At 38.1% G+C, this 26,490-nt stretch overlaps 1 protein-coding gene across 5 annotated transcripts in view; it reads right to left on the reverse strand.

Annotated features, from left to right (window-relative positions):
* The window catches only part of PLEKHG1 (pleckstrin homology and RhoGEF domain containing G1), a 139,083-nt gene that overhangs the window by 53,405 nt on the left and 59,188 nt on the right, over nucleotides 1-26,490 (reverse strand). The window contains exon 1 of one of the 5 annotated variants that reach the window (XM_085055846.1): nucleotides 754-822. The exons of 3 other annotated variants lie outside the window; for them this stretch is intronic. The gene's annotated coding sequence lies outside the window, so the exon portion shown is untranslated. Of the gene's footprint in view, nucleotides 1-667; nucleotides 687-753; nucleotides 823-26,490 lie in introns of those variants that run through there. One more of the 5 variants, XM_085055847.1, reaches the window with a different exon arrangement.

Below are 26,490 nucleotides of genomic sequence, written 5' to 3' on the forward strand. Positions count from 1 at the left end.
ATCCTCTGGAGTTCAGCTACAAAAAAAGTGATGAGATTAAAAGAAGTATCTTTCCTGGGTTTTCTCCTGAGATATCTTCATATTTCAAATAAAGCATTCATACTGTGGATACAATTAGGCAAACTAGTTTAGAGCAATTTCTACATTCAGTATCAAATTCAAAATGTAACACTGCAACCGAGAAACAAAAATGCTCTACAGTTTCCTGACTGAGAGAATAAAATCCATCCACGACCAATCCCAAATGATCTTAAATATACTCCCTATATCTTCTGCTCTGAAGTGCACCTTCCAAGTGAAGGTCAGCATATTTTTAATCACTAAATTTTGTATATGAACACATATCAGTTCTAAAACTAACACCCTCTGTGAACAAAATCACCCTAGAGAGCTACAATATTTGCAGGATTAGATCTCTAGTCTGGACTGTCACAAACGATACTCTGCCAAGTATTTTAACTGAACTTTGAGGAACAGAAATCCCATTTATTTGAAATCGCACAACAAGGGAAAGAGTCACCAACTAATGTGCTTCTATCAGCCCAGCTACTGTCCCCCCGCCCCCACTCCCTGCAGTACTTAAAGCAGAATAGCCTCTGTCACAACCAAGCACGCTAATACCCGAGAACATTATTGCAAGGGAAAATCCTCTGCGACAGTATCTCACCACTGAGGAATGTCTCTGGCTCCTCGCACCCGGGATGAACAAGTCCTCTCTATTTTTCAATCCTCTCCGAGGAGCCCACGACCTACCTGTGCGGCAGAGGAGAGGCGCGGGCTCTGACTTCAGCTGTTCCTGAATTAGCTCATTGGGCACTCAGGTAAAATGAGAAGCTCTTACTAGTCTGTACAGCTCCTTCGCCAGAAATATTGCATGAGTCAGCTTTTATCTATCAAAACCCTAAACACAAAGGCTTTACAGAAACCTGATTCACAACTTTCTCATCGCCTTTTTCCCAGCTCACCGACAGTCTTCGGCATCCCTACGAGCTTTAAATGACATATGACATCATGCAATTCAGGGACAGGACAATGGGCATCACTGTGGGTAACTTTAAAATGCACACTTCACTGAGCAACACCCACTAACTTTCATTTTTCCAGGCACAACACTGTGCAAACATCAAATAGAGACCCCACTTCCACAGCATTTGTTATGCTTTGCTTCTTGATTTGCAGACAATATCGATAAGCATGTAAAGCAAATAAATCACCTTCTAGTATTGTGAAATCTCTGTGTTTGTGAGAAACTCCCATGAACTTGCAATATAATAGGATGACTATGGGAAATAGAATCATTCTGGATCTTATTCTGCCCTAACATAAACAGGAACAGGCTTTTGCAGTGTGCTTGCAAAGCTTCAGTGTTTTTGGTTTCTTTTAAGAGCAAGAGGAAAGAATTTGAGAAGAAAATGTGAAAACCAAACCATCAAGTGCTCTGTGCTAAATCACAATGAAGAAAAGTAGAAGGGAAGAAAGAGAAAAAAGAAGAAAAAGAGGAGATAGTGAGAGAAAAGCATGAGAAAAGATGAAAAACAGAGAAAAGAAGAAAAACTGATATAGGCTGGTTCTAACCCGTGAGAAAGCTGACACCTCCTTTGCCTGCGGAGGGGGTGGTGGCATTTCCATCCTGGAGCTGGGAGGCAAAAGAAATCAGAAGAGTTCCCAGCTGCTGGCACCACTTTCCAGGTGTGCTCTCACAGCTGCATGCTCAAACCTAGCCCACAAAGAGGCTTTCTATCTTTAAAATTATACTTGAAATTCACTGCCTCTGTCCTTGTACATGACATGGACAGCTTCATTCAGAGTATTCCTAAAGAGCACAGCCCTTGAACAACGCCTTTCAGCAGGAAACTGAAGGTAGAAAAGGAAGCAAAGACAGCCTCAAGACCATTGGCAAAGCTGTGAAACACTTTCATCTGAACGTCAGGGCTCTTGGGGTGAAAGTCCCTTTTACCCAGGCTAAAAGATCAGGTGTTTACAGCCTGCCACGCTGACACATGACAGATTGTTGAGATGTGCTCTCTCTTGTATTCTCTGGATTCTGCTGCAGTTTCTGAGGATTTTTTTAATACTTACGTATTTACATGAAAAGATCTTGCAAGATCTGTGCAAAATACTTTAGACAGCACCACCACATATCTGGACACACCCAAAGGCACAAATAGCAAACATTGGTCCCAAGGTTCTTAGTACATTCACAGTGCAGCACCAGGTCCCTCAAATCACTTGAGTATGGCAAACCTACCGTACACTTGCTCTGCTCCACATTCACACATATTTCAGCCAGGACCTAATGATTCACTCCTCTGGACTTCTGCTTCCTCACACCTTGAGCCCACCTTGCCTACAGAGCTTTTATCACCTCCAAGACAGATTTTAACTAATTCCTGGAGCTGTAGACTGTCAGCCAGACATAGGACACTGCTTGGTCAATTCTGTGAAGTCCCAAGACACAAGTAATTGCAGTAGCTTTGTCATTTGGTAATGACAAAGCTCCTGAACTCTAAACACTCAGTGACAGAAAGTGTCCTGCATCTGTTTCAGCAGGCTGGCTAAAAGCAGAAGCTGCAGCACTGCAGTGTGAGCTTCAGCCACTGGTCTGAACTGGCATAGTGAGCTCTCGTGAGCATTCCTGTGGGTGGAGGGAAGAGGACAACAGAGCTGAGATCCTTACTTTGCTCTGCCTTGCTCTTTCATCTCTGCACACCCACACCCGACCTTAGCTCTCCCTTCCATCCCCATGTATAAGTCAGCAGAAGTTTCCCCCAGACATAAGAATTTCCCCAAGAACAAGCCCTCAACCTCCATCACTTTAAACAGGCACAGCACTGAGAGCTGTTAGGGCAGAAGACTGGAAACCAAAAAGCCTTCTGTTTTACTAATGTGCATCACAAATGAAACAGTACACAGATGTGCCAGGAAACTAATGGCCTGGCCCCATTCCTCATGGCCCCACTTTCTCTACTGCAATTGCAGTATTTCATGCATTTTGTTTATCTGCATTATATTTTAGGAGCTGCATACCTTTCTCTGCCCCATCTCCTGCTGCCTTCCATTGTATGCACAGTGGCATAAACCCATATTTTTAGTGTATCAGGATTAAGATTTGACCTCTTTTCATTTTGGAATGAGGCTTTAATTTTTTTAAACTTGAACAATAAGTGAAGTTTATAGAGGTTAAGAATGATGTTATTCTATAGTTCTCAGCTGGCTAAGGATTTACTGAAGTAAGTTATCCTCAGCAAAATTTTAAAAAAACACTCGTAACTCAACCACAAGGTACATTCAGGCTAAAGGACACACTGACATCTTCCCTGGAAGTGCAATGTAATGTATTAATAACTCCCTGCAATGCAGTAGCTATTTTATCTGTATACAGTGCTGCAGAGACACCTAACAAAAGGAACAAGCCATCACATGCTGCTGATGTACTGCAACACAAACAGAGCATATGGATCCAATCCTCCATTTATAGGCCTTTTAAAAGAATTGTTTTCCATCTCCTTGTGAATTTTGATGGCATGCTTCTCTTCTCTTTAAAAAGAATTTTTAAAAGGCACAGTTCTATTCTTTTCTAAATTGGAGCAAATGAAAATTCAGTCAAGACCTGTAGATATAGATGCGTATGGGGAATAATACCTAGATGACAAGGAGGAGTAATACCCTAGATGAGAAGCAATCAAAGCTTTTACATCCTTTTCTTCTCTGCCCATAGTGGCATTTAGTGAAGAAGCATAAAAAGTTAGTATTCAACATGATGGTGCTTGAATGTTTAGCACTTTTACATTCAAACTTTAGTGCCAGAATGAAAATCCACACGTAATCTTCCTTCCACGCAGCACCACACAGGACCAGGCCCTGCTGCTGGCATGTTATGAGTGACTTTCCATGCTATACTATATCCCTGTAACAATGCTTGAACAATAGGTCTGGTTTTTACTTCTTCCTGTGCTAATCTACTGCTCTGAGCAAATGTCTTGTCAGGCCAACATGTAACACTGCTGTTTTCACCTTCATTTAAGCAACCTAAAGTTGCTGCTGAAGTGCACAACTTTTCAAAGCCCACTGCAGCATGAGCACATGGGAGGTCTTGGCTAGGGAGAGCACACAACATTTTTTGCTTTACCAAGAACATTGGGAGGTTTTTAAGACTAAAAAAATGTTAACTGTCTCTCAGTAGAAAGTAGGCAAAATAAACTTTAGAGAGTGAGACAATTTCAGAAGAAGGAAACGTGACATCTATGAGTCATTCTTGCTAGTTCAAATGAAAAACTTAATTGTGTGACCCCAAAGAAGCCATCCTTTTACATCTCAACTATTTCAATTCACAACTTGTAACTACACTATCTATCACAAATAGATTAGTTCTTTTAAACTCACTTTAGCAGCCTGCTGTTTACTTCTGCCACTGAATTTTCTGTTGACTTATAAATCTTTCCAGTGAAAATCCTGCATGAAAAATACCACATTTTGTAAAAGCCACTTCTCTGAAATAGCTGACAGTGTGGGATGCCAAATGGAAGTGAGTTTCTGAGCTTTAAATAATTGATGTTTTTCTTTAAATACAGCTAAATGATCTCTCCCATTTGGTTTTGAACTAAAGAGACTTACTGGAACCTCCTCTGCACCTCAGGAAGTTTAGCAACCAGGATTTTGAAACAGAATTGAAATAGTAACAGCAGGCTCCTCCTAACAGATGTTCACATTTACAATTAAATGGAATCCTTCTTCTGTGTTTCCTCTCTTGAATAAAAATATAAGTTGCAGAAAGCAGTATTCATGTTTACATCTTGGGGAGAAGAATCCTTCAATTCTGAACAGGTTGGAACTAAGACATATTGGTGGTCTGGCTGTACCACAGACTGGCTCTGGCATTACAAGTCAGCTGTTTTCTAGATCTTATTTTTAAGGTGGCCTTACAACAGTAAGCTAACAGCTCTTTCAAAATCCCAGTTCAGTAGGAACATAAGCAATGACAGTTAAAGGACTCTGGATTCAATAAATGTGTGCGACAGATTTTTACAAAATACAATAATCAGTATTTTGACATTTCACAAACCTTTAAGTGAAAATAAATAGAAACCAAGCAAATATTCAAGTTCAAAGGAGTTTAACATATACAATGTCTTCTCATTATATTGTTTCGACAGCTAAGTATGGAATTTTACATAAATAAGGTGAAGAAGACTAAGACTGCCAAATGGCAGCTAAATAACTGGTCACAGCAGAAAAATCAAAGGTGTCTTGTTGCTGCCACAAACAACAGATCTTTAAAAATGCAGTCACACCAAATCTTCATTTTTCATTTTCTACTGATGACCCTATCATCTCAGGACTGCTGTTTACCTTGATTTGGTCTTTCCAAATCACCCTTTGGAGCATAGTGGAAACATCTGTATTTTTAAAGTATTGGCGCCATATTTTATGCCTTTCCTCTCAATGTCCTTAGCCTGTTGCAGCACAGAAAAAATACAGTGCCACTCAAAAGTAAAATTCCCTTCCTTGTTAATCCCTTCCCCTCCCTGCCTTGTCAGCTTTTCAGGCATGTCTATGAAAGCCACTCCAATAGATCCATGTTTGTGATGAAGAAATATCTTCACAATGGTTTCAGAGTTGCTTTAAGGCCCTTTTGCAGCATCTACAATACTTCCTACTACTTCTTTGCTGTTATTTCATGAAGACAAACGATTGAGAGCAAAAATTCATATCCCAACAAGCAACACTTTCCTTAGAGTTTTTGTATGCAAGAAGCAAAGCAGGAATTGAGATTGATATCACTGCAGTGTGAGTGCACAGAGCAGTGCAGCCTCTGCACCCATGTGCAGATGGTGTTAATGCCTGAAACACTTATTGACATATCAGAATTCGAGATTAACAGTGACAACAATCACACTTCAGAAGCCACAGGGCAAGAAGCAAACAGATTAGAGGTGTAGACTTGGTTACAGAGAACATTTGGTGCATAATTCACAGCGACTGACTTCCTGAGTCATAAGCCTTTCACTGTACTTTCTTATCAGAGCAATAAAAAGTTTAATTTGAACCAGACAGTCATTTCATTAAAGCTATACATATTGCAGAGTCCCTTTGCCTTCTTTACCGACAGCTTCAGAAAAATAATCCTATAGACTTAAAAGTATTAAAATTCTCTAACATTCCTATTCAGAGGTATATTGATTGAATTTTATACACATGTAACACCCTACAAAAAGGTAGTTAAAAAAGGGATCTTCCAATTTCTTCTGACCACTGGATTTATTATGCAATTTTTTTCACTAGGGAGGAAGAAAACCTGGACAAATTAAAACAAGAGAGGGGCATGAAACCTCATTCTTAAAAATGTACCTCTTTGTGGTTCACAGCAAGGTAGCTGAAATTTAAAACATTCATGAAAAGACATCAGATCACAACTGTCTGCTACCATCCTTCTGCTCTTCTGACTTTCATAGTCAGTACCATTTTACTTCTCTTTTGCAGCCTTCAAGCACTTCTATACTGGCCAGTTTTCAGGGTTCTTGTTAACTACAATAAACAGTATCTAAACCCATTGGTATTCAGTAAACAACTCAGATGAATCTTCTCAGTGTTTAGATCAGAGACAGGGAAAACAGAAACAGACTCCTATTTAAATCCAGTTAGTACAGCTAAAGCAGCTCTTTTTCTCAGGTTTTTCCTTCGCACTTTATCTTTCTTCTACATAGACACATTCAATCCCTCTTGTTTGTGTTTTCCACTTGCTAGTTTTGTATGAGAAAGAAGTAGCAAATCCTTCCTTTTTAAAATATTAGCCCTAGAATCCAAATCAAAAACACGCAGCCTGGACTCGGAGAAACTTGGCCACAAAGGCCAATTTTGTGGTCTAAAAGTAGGGTGGCTGAGGAGGGGAGGATGTATTAACTCTGTGGTGGAACTGCAGGGTTTTCCCAACAAGCCATACTAAAAAGCAATTCCTTTTGTTCTTCCTGTTTATACAGAGTACATCAAGGCTTTGTCAACTCCATACCCTACACACATGGGAACTTACAAGGTAATTCACTTAAGAGCTATTCTCACCACTTATCTAGAGTCTCATTTTATTTTAAAAAAACCAAACCCAACCCCACACACAGTTAAACATCTATTTTCTTCCAAAACCTGTGATCAAATTTAGACCATTAAGATGTAAATCCTCAATGAAATAACTTCTGTTATGTCTGTGCTTTTCCTTAAATTCAAATGTCGCCTTCTAGCTTCCCTCAGGGAAAGTTTTCCCTTAACATTCAACCATTAAACCCATCACAAGGGGGAAAAATCCTTCCCCTGTCTCTTGTGCTCTCCCACAGGCACACTGCTGAGCAGAAGATCCCTGCAGGGCACTCGCCACATACAAGCACGAAGCTGGTAGAGCAGAGGAGCTGCAAGGAATGGCCAACTTCCCCCAGGCTTCTCCCAGCCCTCTGACAAGGAGGAACCAGCTCAACCCACTACAAAGCTGAAAATCAGTTTCCCTCGGTCTGCCCTGGTGCCCTGACATCCCAAGCGCTCCGAGACTTTTCACAGCTGAACAATGCTGGGCATTCACTATTGAGCTGCGAGGCGCAGAGACACGCCGAGAGGCCACTCAGTCGGCATTATTCCATGGCGTTCAGCCTGTTACCACAGCTATTAGCTGGCGTGCTCACTTTTCAAATCCTCATCTCTTTGGAAACCCTGACTACCATTATTTTATTACAAAGAGGCACAGGTTAAAAGAACTTTAGCTGGGCAATTCCCTACTCTTCCCCCTTTGGCATTACCTATAATGTATAACTCACGTAGGCAGAATTTCATTAAGAAGCATTCACTTTTACATTTATATAGAAATTTTGTCACTCTTGAACTGTTCCATTAACAAAGATTTTGACAAAAGATTTGTTAAGTTTTTGTAATTAAACCAGTAAAAGGATGCAAACAGACGACCAGCCACAACAATTTAGTAAGATGATGAAATTATTTGCAAGCTGATTTAGTTCAAGTAACTTATTTAGCAAAAGAGAACAATGGTGGGTTTACTTAATTTTTTCTTCTTTTGCATGGATGAAATCAACTGTACTTGTATTTGCATCCAAAAGCATTTGTCAGTACCACAGGCCACAAGAATGGCTATATTCTTCACCAGGCCAAGTAGAATGAGAGTAAAAGAAGTCCCTCTTGTAATTGATCAGCATCACTTTACAGAGCACTGAAAGATACTAAAATTTCCACTCTAATGATTTTTCAGTTAATACACATTCTTTATAATGTAAAATTAACAGACTTGAAATACTTCAAACATTTAAACTATGCACAGACCATGCCAATTATAAATTCATTGCAAAATATATTGAAGGTTAGAACAACAATCTGGGAGAAACATTCCCCTTCTGATGAAATTACAGCAAAGTTCTTTGAAAATAATGACAAAGGCATCTTCCACTGAAGGCCTGAACACTTTATAGCAAGAATAGTCAAACTGGCTGTGGTCATATTGCTGCCTTTGTCATGGCAATTGGTACAGCAAATCTTGACTCAGAAAAATGCAACATCAAAAGCTGAAGAGTGCTACAGCTAAACTGTGACATGAATGTGTACATGAATGGACAGAGGAGAAGCAGCCAGTGGAACACCATGGGTAAGAGATCTTCAATGGCAAAATTAGCAGAGACTGGTAAAAAGCATCTCCCAGCAAGCACAACACAGGTCCACTGTAATTATCAGGAAAAGGCTTCAATATCCATAACCCCTTTTGCCCTTTAAGGTGTAATAATATAAAGTCATTTTTAGGATTCAATGAACAACATTGACACAAAGTTTCTAGAAGTATCTGCCAGAAGACTGTACAAAATCTAACCCAGTTTGATCACTACATTTAACATATACTGATATATATGAGATTTATTTGGAACTCATTCATGCCCAGGGATAAAAAGGATTTTCTGTGTTAGAGGAATATTCAAGAAAAAATCCTGATACAGCTGATAATATGTTGATAATACTTTTGCATCTGCCAATAACTCTGCAAGGGAATACTGCACAGGGAGAAATGTGAGAGGATGAAAGCCTAGGAAAGCAAGAATGGAATGCCTAGCCACTCAATATTCTTAACCAGTCACCACTGCCAGCTGGTAAGATTCTGGGTTGTGGTCTTCCATTTTATCAATTTTCTTAGCAGTCACGCTAACATTGACATACAGGGATGGGAGCAAAATTAGTATCATAGGGATTTGCTAGAGTTGTTAGTGGAAGGACCATGAGGGTTTTTATCAAGTTCTGTTTACTATGAAAAGGATAGTTCAAACTCCAAGCCTCCCTATGTTAGCACTATCTCTTATATCCAGAGGTGGCAAGCAGCATATTTAAGATAAAAGACCTGATAATCGCCATTAGCAAACAGGAAAACAATTATGCAGTATGCACTGAGTGTGTTATACTGGAGCCCACCATTTTCCCCCTGTGTTGACATTCCTTTCTCTTATGTTTGCTTTTCTCTTTTCAGACTAACATAGCTGGTTTAGGAACATATCACTGATATCAGTGGTTCTGCTTTCAGCCTGTAATATTACTCTGCACATAGTGATGTAGCTAGGAATCCCTCCTTAGCATTCCCGCTTGCCCCTTTCATTTATCCTCTTTGTTACAGAGATGAATGGGTGTGGGCAGTGACAGCTTATACTTTGTACAAATAAAGGTAATTCACTATGCAACTCCACATTCTCATCTGAAATAGATTCATTTTAGGGAGAAAAAAAAAAAAAGAAAGAAAGGAGAAAACCTTCAGACTTGCCAAAGCAGTACATAGGGGATGTGCATGTGGCATGTCAAAGTTTTCAAATTTCCAAAGTGCTTAGCCATGGACTTTTTCCATGGGAGCTTTAAGGAAACATTTATTGTATTTAAATCAGAAGCTAAAATAGCCACTCTGTCAAAATGGGGGAAAAAATTCATACTTTTCATTAGTAATTAGTTATCATTAGCCCACAAGAATAAAGTTTTACAGACTTAAAAGACAAGCTTTTCTTGTCTGCATAAGGTGATGCTGCAGTGCCTCCCATCAGCCCTGAGCTAGAGCACAGCTGGGTCTGTACCACAGGTGCCCAGTCCCACTGGCAACAGAAGCCTCAGCTAATGCATCTCTAGGGTCCAGAACAGGATTACACCCATTCTGATACTTTTGCTGCTGTAGACAGACCCTTAACTATTCCTAAGTTTAGTGTAGAAGCCATGTCACACATGCTTACAGCACATGTAATCACTGTGGTGTCCCATGGCACTGCAACACATTCAGATACATTTTTTATGACATAAGGAGAGAAAAAAACCTTTCAACTTTATTTTATATATAAAAGGCATAAATACATGCATAATAATCATCTGTTACCAGAGGATACATCCTATTTTGAGAAAGAAGGACAAAGCTTGATCTGTTGTCACTATTAAAACCCTTCAGTCTTAATTGGAAAAACACAGGCAAGGTTAAGTAGTTTTGATATAATGTTTGTGCTTCCCAAGTGTGATAAAAGTATGACTGGCATGGAGTTGTTGAAGCCTGAAGGTTTGATAGACATAATACCCTAAAAGAGAAGACAGATAGAGCTACTTCTTTCTTCAGCACCTACATGGACTTGGGACACTCCTGAGCCTGGGGTCAGCAATCAGAAAACACTTAGCGTGCAGATCCTGTAAAAAGATTCCTCTCCAAATGCTTTAAACTCCTGCATTTCCCTGCTCATTACAATGGCAAGGGTATCTTAGAAACTTCACACAGGGCTCCATGCTCTTGACTTTTCAGACCTGTCTCACTTGCCACATGAACAGAAGAAAAATATAGTTGAAACTTTGCTGAGCCTGCTTTTACAGTGGAGAATCAGTGGTCTAACCTATTTGCCAGTCAATTTTACAGTCATATGTCTAAGAGGTCCAAATAAAACTTATAAAAATTCACCTTTTATTACACTGAATGAAAATACAACACGCAATCATGTAGGAAGAAGAAGGAAGAAGAGGGTCTCTTCTTTTTTTCCTAGTATGCAAAAATCTTGTGTAAGCATACTCCCCCTTGTTGCATTAGGCTCAGTTTACACTCTGATCATAACAAGAGATGTTTCCTTCTGTAGTTGTTACTCTATACTTCAATCCCCCATCACAAACAGCCAGGCTTGTAAAAACAGACATGTCAAAAGGTTAAGAAATGAACAAATAGATTTTCTCCAGCTGTAAGAAAGTGGCTGACAAACTCAACCTTCTGGATCACAAGAGAAAAATATTACTATACCAAATGTCTGGTATTGATTTAAAATGGAAATAAAGGAGTGGATTAAATTAATCTAGAAAAAAAACTAAGCAACTGTGTGAAGAAATACTTTCAGTTTGGGAAGACTAGATGATCTCTAAGTAGGAAGAAAAGCATCTTAAGAGATTCATTTTCTGGTGTGTACTTTATTAATCCAAAGCAAAATCCATTATAAAAAGTACCCAGTTTAAATGAGCATTATTGAAATATTAACTACAGCATGTTAGTAATAATCATGTATCAGCATTAAGGTTGTTCAGCAGGGACTACAAGCATTTTATAAATCTCACACACTCATCTATTACATAGGTTGTATCAAGTTTGTAATGCTCCTAAATATTTGATACCTTATTTTCAACATTTTGCTTTAATGAAGGATGCAAAATGATCTGTATTTTTTCCTGTGCATACAGCCTGTAAATCCAAACAACAGTTAAACAGAAAGTTACCTCCTTTCCAGGGTGGGGAAAGGGATTTCCTAAAGCCTTTCTTTTCTCCTCTTTCCTCCCCACCCTCCAGTAAATGAAATTAAAGGTCAGCAAGTATTCAGTGCAGTGGAAAGCCCCACGTTACAAAAATAAATTAATTACAAAAACCTATCCAAGATTACAGTAACTGGATGTGTACTCTCTAGATTATTCCCAAAGCCCAGACATGGTTGTGGAAATACACTAAGTACTCTGACATTGGTAGCAAACATGATTAAAGTATATTTATATGCATTGCAAAAAAAATCCACACCATACACAGGCAAAGCATACCCTCTCAGATTTTGACTCCTGTTGTTCAAGACATTCATCCCTGAAGGAAATGATAATTTAATGCATTTATTTAATGCATTTTCCATCTGCTGTTTTTCTGTCTGTACTCTAAAGGCACAGGAAAAATGTATCTATAAAAATATTTTCTTAATACATAGTATTTAAATATTTTCTTACTGCTTTTGACAGGCTGTAATAAAACAGTTATCTGGTTTATAGGCTAATTAAAATCCTTGCAAGAGGATTAAATGCTAATATAAGGATATAATAGACATTAAGAAAAATATATTTATGATCTCAATTTTCAGACAAGTTCAGCCTCAGAGAACCTGATGATGGACAGGCAGACTGACAGACCATATCCTCTCTATCCTCGTTTAAATATAGAGTTCACTGTCAGGCATGCAGTCTCATTGATTAAACTGGAATTAAGAAATCTAACAACAGGTGTGTGTGCATGTGTGTGTGTGTGTGTGTGTGTGTGTGTGAGAAAATGCACACATGGCACACCACTTTCTGGATAGACATCGCTTCATGTCAGCTGATTCAAATAAAACCAAGCTGCAGTGAGCCTCAGTGACTCCAGATGTACATGTTGGGACTTCCTATCTCCTTTGAGAGCTAGTTCCTTTGGTCAGTGTTAAATGCATCCTTTTCCTTTCTTCCCACATATTCCCACAACAAGTATAGCCTCACTTCCATCCACCTTCTGTAGAGCACTTACATAGAGGCCAAGACATATAAGTGACTTATTTTGAACCATAAAAAGATAAAGTGTTGAACTTGGTTTTCCCTGAAACTCAGCAAGCTAAAGGAAAAATGCTTCTGGAAAGGATTTAGTAAAATTAATTAATAACATTTTTTTTCTATAGCTATCAACTTCTAGAGAGAGCAAATCTTCCAATCGCCAAACAAAACTAGAATGGTATGTGAGACCATGAACTGCTTGATCTTTAACTAAGGACAACAACTACTTGTGCTTTCACATGTGTCTGTGCATCACATTCCAGCAAATGTTAGAGATAAAAGAACATTAGTAATGACAGGAATAGGATATTATGCTGACACCCAAAATGAAAAGGACTTTGCACATCTATGGTTTATGTATAAACATATCATGAAGCATCCCTAAAACACTCAAACTCTGCAGTTCCTCTCTATATCTTCTGCTTCTTTCCCCCCATCTCAAAGAGAAATGGCACATGAAATATCCAGAAATAGCATATTTAGTGTTGCAACACATCTTTTCATTCTTATACAGCTACGTCAACCCATACAAAATGCAATTACCAAGATAATCAAATCAGCCTGACAGCATTTAACGTTTGTCATGCAGGTAGTGAATTAAAGACATTCAGGTACTTGACTGAGATGACAGAACACATGCATACAGAGATGGATGAGCTTCAATGGCCACAGTGACTGGTCATCCCAGTGATGCTCAACTCGACCAATTCAGGAAAGACCCTCCTCTCTAAATTTTTGCATGAAAATACAAGGAGCAAGTATTTGTCATTTTTCTTGCTACTGTGTTCTTGGAAATTAAGTTACCTTAGAAATTAAATATCACAATAAATATTCTATTTCAAATGACTCAACACTCAGCGTTTACTGCATTACATTATATAGCTGATACATGAAAAAAAGATTAACATAAAAAATGCCATACATGGTTTTACAGAACAGCATTACCAGGATTTTTAGAAAATATTCTGGTTTTAAGATCTTATAAGAACTCTAAATGTTGGTGAAAACTTTTAGAGGAAGCAGGCAAAAGAGAGAAAGATGGAAACAGTGAAAAAAAAGGAAAGGCTTACCACAAGAACTCTTCCTACAGCAAACACAGATTCATTTTCACTGGAGTCATGACTCTATACACACCACACTGCCCAATTTAGCCAACAAATAGCAGATAATTAGGTACCATGGTTCTCAAATACCCTAGAACTGTTATGGTCCAGAAACACACTTGCAGGGTGAGCCCCCCGCCCCACCCCACTGTGATTACTTGTGCACTTGTGAAGCTGTGTAACTGCTTACTCTCCTGGAGACCTTCAGCACAGGATTAACGAGTGGCTAAGAGCCATCTTTTCATTCCAATTTTAAAACTGCAGTTTTGATACTGAGCTGGACACCTGCCATCACTGCAGGCCTCAAAGAGGAACACAGCTCAAAAAAAAAAAAAAAAGCAAAAAAAAACAAGCATCTTTCGGGAAAGTTCTGTTTCCCTGTCTGCTGCTCTGCAGCATCTTCAGCCTCCTCAGGGAGCGCGTTTATTCCACTGCCAGTTTTGCATTCCAATTCCAGAGAGCTGCAGGCACAGCAAGCAGTATCTTTCAGTTACTTAAGTTTGGGAGTCCTCCAGGATTGCTTTCCATAAGCTGTCTGGGAAACACTGCTTGATAAATTTGCACTATGTTTAGGACTCAAACTCCTTGTACAGACTGCAGAAAAGACTGATGGAAAAGACTTTCTTAAAACAGTAATATCCCCACCACACACACTTACTGCATCACCAACCTAGACCCACATAATCTGGCAAGAGACATTCTATTTTCTGCCAAAAGAAAATACATTAGTTGTACATTAAATTAATTATAAGAGCTTAAACACAAAACCAAAACCTTCCCAAACTTCTGAAATGCACATATTTACATATACAACATCCCTTTCTTTATTCTCTCTTCTAAATACATGGTTAAATTACTCCAACTCATAAAGAGTACAAGAGTTTAGGTCCTAGAAGTACCAATTATCTGTTCAAAGGGCAAGGCACACCAGATGTGCAATTAACTCTTATTCTAAAACACCTATTATTGCCCACTATCACTGGCTGTGTTCACCATGGCTTATATTATCAGTAGTACAATGCATACCTCAGTAAAGTGTTCATAAAGAGTCAAAATATTACTCGAAATTATCCTAGCATGAAGAGATAAGTTCTAGCTGTATTGAAGGGCAATACATACACTGAATAAGTGCTAAGCTGAATAACAACTACAATTTTATGCTCCATCAGTGTTTGTCAAATAGCTATATGCATGCCACACAGTAAATTTAAAAGAAAGTTCACTGTATTTTCCAGAAGATAACTTCAGCAGCTATCAACATCAACAGCTACATGATTCCCAGCATTTATTAAAATACATCCCACAAACCTCAGTAAAATACTTCATGGGTGAGGGCCAACACCCTGTTTATTTAAGCTTCAAGGAAATTACCTGTCCCTTCTTTCATGTTCTGACCAAATTTTGAAACAAGGAAGCTGCAAATGCAAAAAGACTAATTAACAAAGGTTTTTCATCAATTCTTTTTAAATTTCAGCTATGTGAATTAAAGATAATGTTTACTCCCTAGAATTCATATTAAAGTATGAAGTGAGTCAGGGCCCCTAGAGAGATAATGAAATCATTTCTTTAGATAGGCTTTACAAAGCTCAATTTTAAATTGAAAAGACTGACAAATCCTGAGATTTAATTAGTCATGGCAGGTCTGGACCACTGGGAACATTTCCATAATTTCAATCATCAAAGTAATTATTGAAGGTTTTAGAGCTGGATGGGGGAGAAAGGAGATGGGATAGCAAAGAGGAAGGAACAAAGAAGGCAGCTTGTTTCTCACCATCAGCATAGCAATTTTTAACTTTGCAGTTCTGCACCTAACTTTGATCAAAAAAGAAAAATAAACTCGACCAAATGATAACACTTGAAACCTCTGAAAAAACAAACAGAAAACTAATTTAATCATCTTCCAGCTCCCTCCCTCAGGCAGAGCTAAGCTAATGAGCTACATCTTCCTGAAGAAAAATTCATGAGTAAATATAGTGTTTGTCTTTTCAGATCTTTTCTGTATGACCAGAAACAGATTTGTTCCTTTCATTACTGTAATCAGAATCCAAGAATTTGGAGTTTTTATATCACACTTGTTCAAAAATGAAGTTATTTGACATATTTCATGCACCTTTCTAATGCACATGAAGAATTTGGAGAAAGCAGGGTTTGACTTTCAGCTGCCTCTATCAAAAAGGAAACCGCCTCTGTCAGGTAATACCTCATCCAATTCCAAATCTCCCATTTTTACAAGCTTGGCTTTGGCCACCTCATTCAAATATTAATAGTGGCCCCAATTCAACAAACAGCAATGTGCACTTTTATCTTTATCACATGTGCTTAACTTTGTTCTTCTGAGCAAAGAATGAAGGTCAGAGCAATCTCACTTGTCTTCTTGACCAGAGTTCCTCACTTCAATATTAAACATACCTTACTTAGAATTTCTGTGTCCATGAATTCACTCAAAACATTACTACTCTTTTTTTTTTAATTAAAAACTCTTCCATCACAATTACACAACCTGCCTAGACTGTGACAATATCACAACTCTATTGTGGAATGTACTACCTTGCTGAGAAATTTTAGTTCTTTTTGTAAATATACATTTTTACAGAGTAATGTTAGAGTAAAAAATACAAAAGGGATTCCCTAAAACAAATAAAAAGTCCTTAGACCAACACATTAAAGGCAGCACTTATAGACATACCAAGGAAAAGACAGATACAGCAATATGACCTACTTAGCTATTACTTTCTGAGCTGGCACTGCCAACATCCTGGTGCAAATGTAGCAGCAGAAGGGCTACGAGCTCTCTTAATATCACTCAGCTTAAAGGAGGAACAGCCACAGGACCAGCAGGTCCCCACCATCATTGATGGATTATATTTAATGCTGATTAAAACATATAATGTCAATATGGTCTAGATATAGAATATAAGCATACAATATAGATTACTTGCTGCCTTGGCACTATGATTTTGAAGCCTTCATAAAAACAGGATCAAATGCTAAGCAAGGCTTTGCATTTTAGTTCATTTGCTATATTGATTAGAAAAACCTCATGTCTCATGATTTATTCTTACACAGACCTAGCAAGTATAAATATATGAAAAATAGTCAGTGTTGTATATGGACTACAGACACTGTCATTATATCAGGTTACCATGTGGAGAAGTTCAATGATTTTGTAAAGAAAGTGGCAAGTCTTGAATTTTAAGCATTTACAGCATTTTAAATTTTCAGTAAGTTAAGCATTTATCTATTACTGTTTCCCTTATATAACCTAAAGGAGTAGAAACAAACAGAAACTGCAGTAGATATATCCTTATAGACAATGTCTTTGTAATCTTAGATTAAGAACTGGTTCAGACTAATGACAGTAACATAAAATAAAACATATTCCCCGACTTCCTCATAGCTTTCATCTGCCAAAAGCAATTAAGAATACTGCACCTTTGGGGAGTCATGAGGAAGGGAGGGAATGCTTGATGAGGTTATGACCCTTTCTCTGATAAAAAACAAAGATCTCCGACTCCATTCCACAAGAGACTGGATACCAAAAGCTATTATGCTTTCGATTTTCCCCTGGAATTGGTTCCCTCTTAAGTCTTACCAGCAGGATCAGCATTACATTCAGATATGCAGATTGTTACATTCTAAACAGAAGTAAAAATAATAATAACAATAAAAAAAATTAAAAGTTGATCTCTCAAAATCTGAATGAGGCTTTTGGTTGAGCTCCCCCTTTGATCTGAACAAGCCAACCCTGAATTCTGAGTTAAATGCCTCTGAGCAGGCATATTCTGTACTACCATTACATGTTAAACTTGCAGCAGAAATAACATATCCATGAGCACTTGCTTTTATTGGATCTAAACCAGCATTTTTCTGCACTCTTCTGCCAGCTGGAGCCTGGGTGATCACTTTCAGTTCAAACATCTGTGCCCATGGCCATGACACCTGCTTGAGGGTCCATTCCTGCTAACTCCCCCTAAAGCTCAAAAGAGTATTCAACTATTGGGCATATACAATCCTTCCTTCAGAGCCTAAATGCAGGGAGTATTAGAGAAAAAACAGAGGCAAACACCCTCCATTTCAGACGGGAGATATATCATCATAGTCCAGTTTACTCTGCTATACACTAATAGCAATATGGCTATTGCTGCAGTTATCTTGAATAAGAGTAACAAAACAAACTCAAAACAGATCAGAATTTATTTTCTTCTTGTAAGGAAGGCCTACCATGACCTAATCTGAAATGGCAAACTACCTGGCTCTCGGGTTGAAAAAAAAGAACAGAAAGGCAGCTTTTTCAGGTATGATGTCTACAAGCTTCCTTTACCATGCAGAGTATAGTTAAGTCAAAATTATGGTTTCTTTACTTCTGACTGATTCAACTTCCCTACACTACTGTCCTTCTCTCAATATGGGAAAGAAGGAAGAATTAACTTCTGCCATACTCCTTGTTCTCCTATGATGGGATACTCTCAATTAACTAGTTGTCAGTGCAATCATATACTATTATAAAAAGAGAAACCTGAGAGACAGAATACAATGGTTTTACAGATTTTCTTTTACAGCCACCACTATCAGGATTCTCTTGGATTACCTTTAATCCTGTAATCAGAAAGACCATTTCACAATGGCGCTAAGAATTTACCAAAACCAAACTAAAATGATACCTTTTTTTGCCAAGGGAGGAAAGTTGAGTTAGTTCCATCATTGTAAAATGGAAATAGGCTCCCGTTTTGTTCATGCTGAATTGTAGAATACGCTGTGATATCAGCATGCTTTAGACGAAGAGATCCAACTGCCCACTAGGATTTCACATTGCGATTGCTATCGCAAATTAGCCATTGTCATTGCACAATTCCCTTCTTTTGAGCACTGAAAACATAGCCTTGGACATTTGATTAACAAATTCAGTCCTCCCATGCATAAACACAAGAAAAAGATTCCTTTGTAAAACGGTACAACAAAAGGTAACAAACCATATCACAGCATAAGCACATCACTGGCACTCTTTCCGAGGTTAATCACGGGCATCCAACCTGCCACCAGTGAGAAGAAACTCACATTCACGTGTATTATTAATTTCCTCACCAGAAACCTCACTGTTTGCCTGACAATCTGTTCATTTCCCATTTTTTACTGGGAGAGGTTACAAAAAGGCATTTCAAGGGAAATTCCAAAGCTCAGCATAAATAAAGGATTAGCTGGTGGACACTACTTTCAAGATAAGGAGGTATATGCCAGCAGTAAAGGCACCTGAGCTAATTAAGCCCATCTAACCACAGAATGTTTACTCTGCACAAAAATTGGCTTCAAAAGTTTTCAATGTGACACTAGCTACAGAACAGCCAGCAACCTGTTTGCACAAAACAAAATGAAAATGGGGTGACAAAAAAACCTTGTCTGGGTTTGAAACTCTAACTTGTTTGATTTCAGTATTAAGGTACTCAGTTTTGAATGAGGGATGAAACAATGGTAGCCAGACAGAGCATGCCCAATAAGCAAAAAGAAACCTTTTAAACAGGATTATACAAACCACTGAGCAAATATTGTAAAAAAAATTAAAACCCACCAGAAACACACCTTAAAATCAGAGCTCCTGTTTGCTCTCCTTCAGACAGATCAGAGATTTGGAGAGCACAGATCATAATCACAGGCTTTATTTAAATATTATTGTAGGAAGAATAAGCCACTCTGGGCACTGCATTCTAAATACAACCAAGTAATTATATCAATCGTTGGTAAATACATCACCAGGACTTAGAAAACTAGCATTTGCTCTTGGAAAGCCCAGACATTTGTGGTGTATTTTACAGGCAAATCCACTTTTCTACATTATTTCCCAATCCTTTGAGCAAGGGTAGGGTCTCCTTTCATCCACCCTTAAGAAATGCAATTTCAGAGGAAATCTCTAGATACCTTTTTATCTTTCTTGGTGTTTATGTGCACATTGAGCACTCCAAACCAGGACAGTTTAATCTGTCAGTAAAATGACACTTGCATTTCTCCTGCTCATGACATTGAGATTTTTTTGTTTTGGTTTGGGTTTTTTATTTGGGGGGGGCGGGGGTTGTTTTGTTGGTTTTTGGTTTGGTTTGGTTTTTGGTTGGGTTTTTTTTTAAGTGTATGTTTCGTGCTTTTTGTTTTGGACTGTAATCATCAGTTCAACAGAGATCCTCCTGGATTCTAGAATCATGATGCTTCTTCCCTTTAATTTGAGTGGAATAGACCTGTGAGAGCTTCAGAGCTGCACTATCCAACTATCAATATAAAAATATTTTTAAGGTTATATTGGTATATGATGACCATCTCCTGTAAATCCACAACCAAAGAGTAACTATCATTGCCATTTAATCTCTGAACAGAATCTGCCAACATTTTGACAAGCTCATTACAGTATGGATGAAGCTTCACCTGAAAAAGAGCCAGAAAATACTATGCTTCCCTTTCTGTCCTAGTCAGAACTTACCTCCTTCCAGCTGCAAACAACTATCTCCTGTAACAAAACAAACAGTAGTCATTAAAAGCCTTACAACTGTGGATAGGTACTACTTTATGAAGACATGACTGTCAGCAGCATCTTTTTTGCCTTTGGATAAGATCTGGGACTACAGAAACAAAGAAGGGTGGTAGACAGAGTGAAACATTATTAAGTACTAACCATGGAGGAGAAAAAGAAAAGAGAAATTTCCCCTGAGATGACAGGTTAAATTCTTCCCTTTGGGTTGCCTAGAACACTGTTAAGTCTCTAGCAGGCTCCTGAGGCAAGTCAGGGACTTGTTTAAGTATTACAGGCAAGGAAATAAACAGACCCAGATTTCAAAGTCTCGTCCCAGAGCCAACAAAAACGCCACTTTCCCTCTGCAAGCTGTGCCTGTCGCTCTGTGTAAAGCTATCAATTACATCCTTTCCCAACTTGGCATTAAAAGTATCAAGTTGCCCTGGCTGGATGAGAAACAGTCCCTCATCTGCTTCAGAGGCAAAGTATGTTTTTATTGCTGGAGTCCAGAAGTTCCATTATTTCATTAGCACAGAGTTAACACCAGAGAGAAGGGAAAATGAGTTACAGTCACTTTTTCAGCATGCATGAAGCAGAACATCTTACTAAGGCCTGAATAATCTTGAATTAAGCCTTCACATTTAATAAAGTTGGGCAAATCCACTGCACAAAGTACAATTTACCCTGCAGAGTATTTAAAACTAACATGGATGTTTAGCAGCAAAGCCCAATGGTAAGAGACCTCAGGGATGGCTGATCAGTTCACATGGAAAAAAACCCCTCAAACAAATGAAATAAAAAATTACATTCCTGCTGATTTTGCTCCTGAAATGTTATGGTTTGCATGCTGGGTGAGAGCAAGCAGAGGTACATGAATATGTAACTAGACAGAGGATGAAATTATTCCTCCTTATGATAGTACTCATAAATCTGCTTAGCTGTGTCATGAAATCATAGCTCTTTTCCTGCAAGGTGGAAATTTTAACATGACTACTTAGCCACGAGTACACCAACCTCTCTATAACTGTGAACCCTTCATTAATTTGAAGTTACTCGCTTAAATGTCTTGTTCTGAGAACTTTGTTGTACTGAGTCCAAATGTGCTGATTTCTGATTCAATAAGCACTTTAAAATTATGTTTTTTTCTATGCGAACACTAGAATTGCTGCTATTGTCAGCACAGTTTACAGGAGCTGTTTCAAAACTAGCTTATTTTGTTTTATAAGCAGAGGAATGGCATTCATAGTACATGTAAGTTTTCTGGACATTCCATTCCCACACCTGATTGAAACACAAAATATTGCTGTAACATCTTGACACGAAGATCTCCAAGTATCTTAAACACACTGAATAAACTTTAGAAGGCTATTCTGTGATGCTAATCACAATCATTCTGTAGCTACAAGGACACAGCAGAGTAACTTGGACTAACTTTGAGCCAACCACGTATGGCCCAAAACAGAAAACAAAAAGATTTGTATGTCTGTGTGTTTGCTTCAGCACACAATTTCTTCAGGGATTTGTTTTGTTGTTCTCAAAGCTGGAAGTCCACAAATCAACCTAAATTAGTCACCTCCCCACAACATACTAGTGATTCAAAAGGGACATATTTTAAGCAGAAAAGTAGAATTAAACGCAGCATCCTTAGAACTTTTAACCGTAACCTGTTTATCCATTTATTTACCACAATGATAAATAAAGCTAGCAAACCACCATATATTTTGATTTCTATTGCATCAGGCTGTTTAACACTACACTGTTTTCAGTATCCAATATTGATAAAGAGGACTCTTCGCATTTTAGCAAGAGTAATCTCTTGGGAGAATCTGAAGAGGTGACAAGGGATTTTTCAGTAATATAAGTCATAATTAGGACCAACACAACAAGCAAATTTGTAAGTCATTATTTTGATCTCCAAGTCACATGCACAAGGTTAGTAGACATAATACACCAAACCACACTTGAGCACTTTGAAGAAGCAGATAATATTGTGTGTACAAATGTAGATAACTAAGCTACTATTCAACATCATAGAAAAGGTAGGGGTTTTTTTGTCTTTCTGAAACTAGAGTTCTCTTATACCACTTCTAGGAAATCCTTCACTGATGACTTCTGAGCCTAAATTTCAAAATCCCACTTTAATTTAAACAAATCCATTTCACTTTTGAATGTTTCATAATGTTCTCCTACTAGGAAAAAAAAAAAAAGAGAAAGTCCACAAACCCCCAACATTCAGGGTTGTATTACACACAGGAACTAAACACATATTTTCCATTTGTTCAGTAAGTAGGCCACAGATTTCTTCTTTTTTTAATTCTGAAACCAGTCCAAGTTAAAAATCTGAGCTCTTTTTCAAGCTTTTGATTAGTGTTTAGATTTCAGTGGCACATATACAAAGCCACCCTAGAGCCCTCCTTTGCATTTGTATTAATATTTGCAATACAACACACACAAAGAAAGAAAAGTAGCACCTAGGTAAGAGAGAGAGCAGCCCCTAGCTTCCTTCCAGTCTAATTAAGCACCAACACCTCTCGATCAGGAGGTGCTTCTCTGGCAAGGAGCTACAAAAGCAATCCCAATCCTTCCCTCCTTTCTAACTCAGCCAATCTGATTATCAGGGTTTTCAAGTACTCTGCCAAGGTACTGAGAAAAGATCACAGGATAAAGTCTAACAGCTACAACTGTGCGATTTAAGAACGAAAGTGACTTTAAGTCATCAGTTCAGTACTGTTTCCTCTAATTACAGGATCATTTCCTATCTGGACATTTATGGTTTTTGATTTTACAGCTGCTAAGATACCTGTGATCACAGATGACTGCTATATTCAACAGCATCCAAAGTTCAAGGCAACAAAGTGAGCTCAAAGTAGCTTTTATCTTCCTTTCCGCTTAACCCTTCCAACACCCTGAGCTGTTATATGGTAAGGTAAGTTACTGCTCCTCTGCAAACTGGAAAGGATGTGCAGGGAGGAACACTACAAAAACCCCCTCTAGATAAAAAAAACTACCTATAAAAAGGGCTCTGTTATGTAGTAGTTTAGCACAGTTTTACTCTAACCTGCATTCTAATCAAAACTTTTATCATCACTTTGGACCAGCTCAGAGATTTAAACCACAGATTGCTCCCTTTTCCCTGCTATGAGAAAAAAGAATAGAAAAGGAGGGGAGGGGGGGAAGGAAATAAATTAAAAGAGATATTAAAAAAAGAGGAAAAAAAAGGAAAAAGAATGTGCATTAATTACAAGGTACTGACTGACCTGGATTAGCCTTTATTCCATGTCAGCAGAAAAGAATTCCTGACATCTACATCAATTACAAGGACTGCTGTTCCAAGTGGATTTCTTGTGAGAAATAAATGAAGAAAATCAACTTCTGGCTCATTTCTGTGCCTAAGTTTAACCCTGTGTAGTCTACTAATGAGACAGTACCTTTCTTAAAAATGTCTTTCAAGTTATTTTAGGAACACAGCAATATTCCATCTCATCAGGTTTCTGCCTGTACACTTTAATTCTAAACGGTTGGGAGACCAGTTTTCCCCTATTTACAAATAATCCTAAGCATCTTAATCAAGTTGGAAAAGGGAAGAAATGCCTACTTCTAGACAAATAAAATGATATGCAGGATTTCAATGTATTGTACAGCAAGCATTGTAAAGACTGCAAAATAAGGCATGAGAAACACATGCTGTCAGAAATCCTACATAACAACAACAGGCAAAAGAACCTCAATCTTTTCAATTTATGCAGTCAAGAGATACCTGTCTGAAGGTCACAATCATTTCTTCAAACAAAACTTTAATGGTGTAAGCTAAACACACAGACATGTTCAGTCTGGAAACAGGATTGAACTGATGGCATAATTAGGGATAAAAATCTTTTTTTCATGGTTGATTCTACACTGTAACCTCTTGTTTTAAAGACTAAATCTCCTTCTAAACAGTGTGAGATACCAGAAACAAAACCTTTGCAATTCAGGTCTTCAGCTTCCAAAGACCACATTTTGCAGGGGATGAGCTCACACACCCACTGCAGTAATTCCAGGCTGTAGAAACTTCTAGACACCTCTCTAACAGGTGCAGATGTAGTGTTTATTCTTTTCACCAGGAAGTCCACATATTTTCCTCAACTGAAACAAAACTCATTCGAATACAAAAATTCCTACTTTTCTTCATCCACCAAATCCAATAGGTAATACCAGTATTGCCAAGCACAATTACTACTGAAATCAGCACTGGACTTGGAAGAAAGACCATCTAACATACACAATTAAACCATATAGTTTTGATCAGTTTTACTTTCGTGATTTTAAATTTCAGCTTTATACAAGGGATGAAACACAGAAAGCCTCATATGCCATGATTTTGCAGTTCTTCATAAACTCAAAGTTAAGACAGGCTTAAAACTCTGCAGGGACAGGCTGTGCATTAAAACCAGATTAAACACTTTAAAGCCAAGACTTGGAAGACATTGCTAATTTGAAAAAAGGTGGAAAAAAGGTAATGCCTTGCCAAGTGTTACTATACCTTGTTGAGTAGAAAGAGCACATATTCTGTAAAACTATGAAGTGTTTCAGATAAAATATATAGTAGCAGAACTTGCTTAAGTGGAAAACATACTTCCAAATACATAACGTACTGGTAGAAAAATTATATCTGATGTATAAAGTGAAATATCAATTAGTTGTGCGTCTTGACAGATTGTAAAAGCAACTACAGGCTAAAGTGTTTGAACTGGGATTTTCATATATCTTTACAAAGTAACAAACTAAGTCAGCCAAATACAGTACTTGAATACATCCAGACTTGAGGAAGCTTGCCAGAATGTCTAACTTGGCAGAAAAAGATTAAGCAGGATCAAGTCTGGTCAACAGGCAGTATTTTCAGCTCTACGAGACTCAGAGGTTTTTTTGGTTGGTTGGTTGTTTTCTTAGTTTTCTGGTTCTTTTTTCCCCTGTCTTTTTGATATGTATTCAATTTTAGAAGAATTTTAAAGGCTCAAACATGGAACCAAGAAGCTTCCCTGTATATCAGTGCTTATGAACATATTTGTTGGCTTATGTCAAAGGCAACCTATATTTCTTTTCTTTTTAAATTCAAAAATAAAAAAAAAGGAATAGACATAAACCCAATATTTTTTCCCTCCATACATTATCTTCAGTATGATTTCAGTGCCCCCCAAGCTTCCCTCCTCCCCCTGTTCTCTGTATTTCACATTAAATATTTCCTGGTATGACATTATCAGTGTGGCCTTTCCAGCTCTTTTATTCACATGCAGAGAAGGGTGTGGGTAACCTATAAAAGTAGCTGTAAAGTAAATATTCCTATAAACTCCAACAATTTTATAAAAGGCAGTTATTTGTCTGTATTCAGAAGTGACAACAATGCAGTGACATTTTCCCACAATAGATAAGTGCAAACCTGGTTTTGGGTATCGTACACTTCAGTCACAGCAGTAATTCTATGAGTTTTAAATTTGTGAACTTAAAAAGCTTGTGCAACAGTTTTTATTCTTAGCAAGACTTTGATTTCCCCATCTCTCAAGGAAAAGTTCCACAGAATCCAGGTATCTTCCAAAAATGTGTAAATCTAAATAGAGGCTCAGCTCCCACAAAGATGTGAAAAATAAAAAACCAAAACACCCAAAAACAACCCCCAAAAATTTCATTTAAAAACACTGCATTCTTAAAACCACAAGGAAATGTATGAAGCTGAGTCAAATCCTCTCCAGCAGGGCTCATGAAAAAAAAAAAAATCAAAAGCAATCAAACTGGGGAGAGCACAGACAGGAAAAATTTACTTCTATCCAAACAAAGTCTCAACCACTATCTACAGGCTGTTCACAAATAGGAGGGCTCAGCACTTAAAAATGTGTTGCAATTCTGGTGGTTTTGGCTCACTCTCCTGCGCCCTGATTACACAAACACAGACCCAGCTGGGCCCAAAGCTGGCTCTGATGGGGTTGTACCATTCCTCCCTGGTGGGCAGGGAAGCTCTGGGTAGCACAGGGCACAGGAACACGCTGGGACAGTTGGATTTAGACCACAGAACTACTCCAAAGGCGTGATCTGAATCATATCCACGTGTCTCCATCTGTCTGAAAG

Source organism: Lichenostomus cassidix, chromosome 3 (genome assembly GCF_008360975.1).
Source record: "Lichenostomus cassidix isolate B80296 chromosome 3, HeHo_3.0, whole genome shotgun sequence".
Lineage (NCBI taxonomy): Eukaryota > Metazoa > Chordata > Aves > Passeriformes > Meliphagidae > Lichenostomus > Lichenostomus cassidix.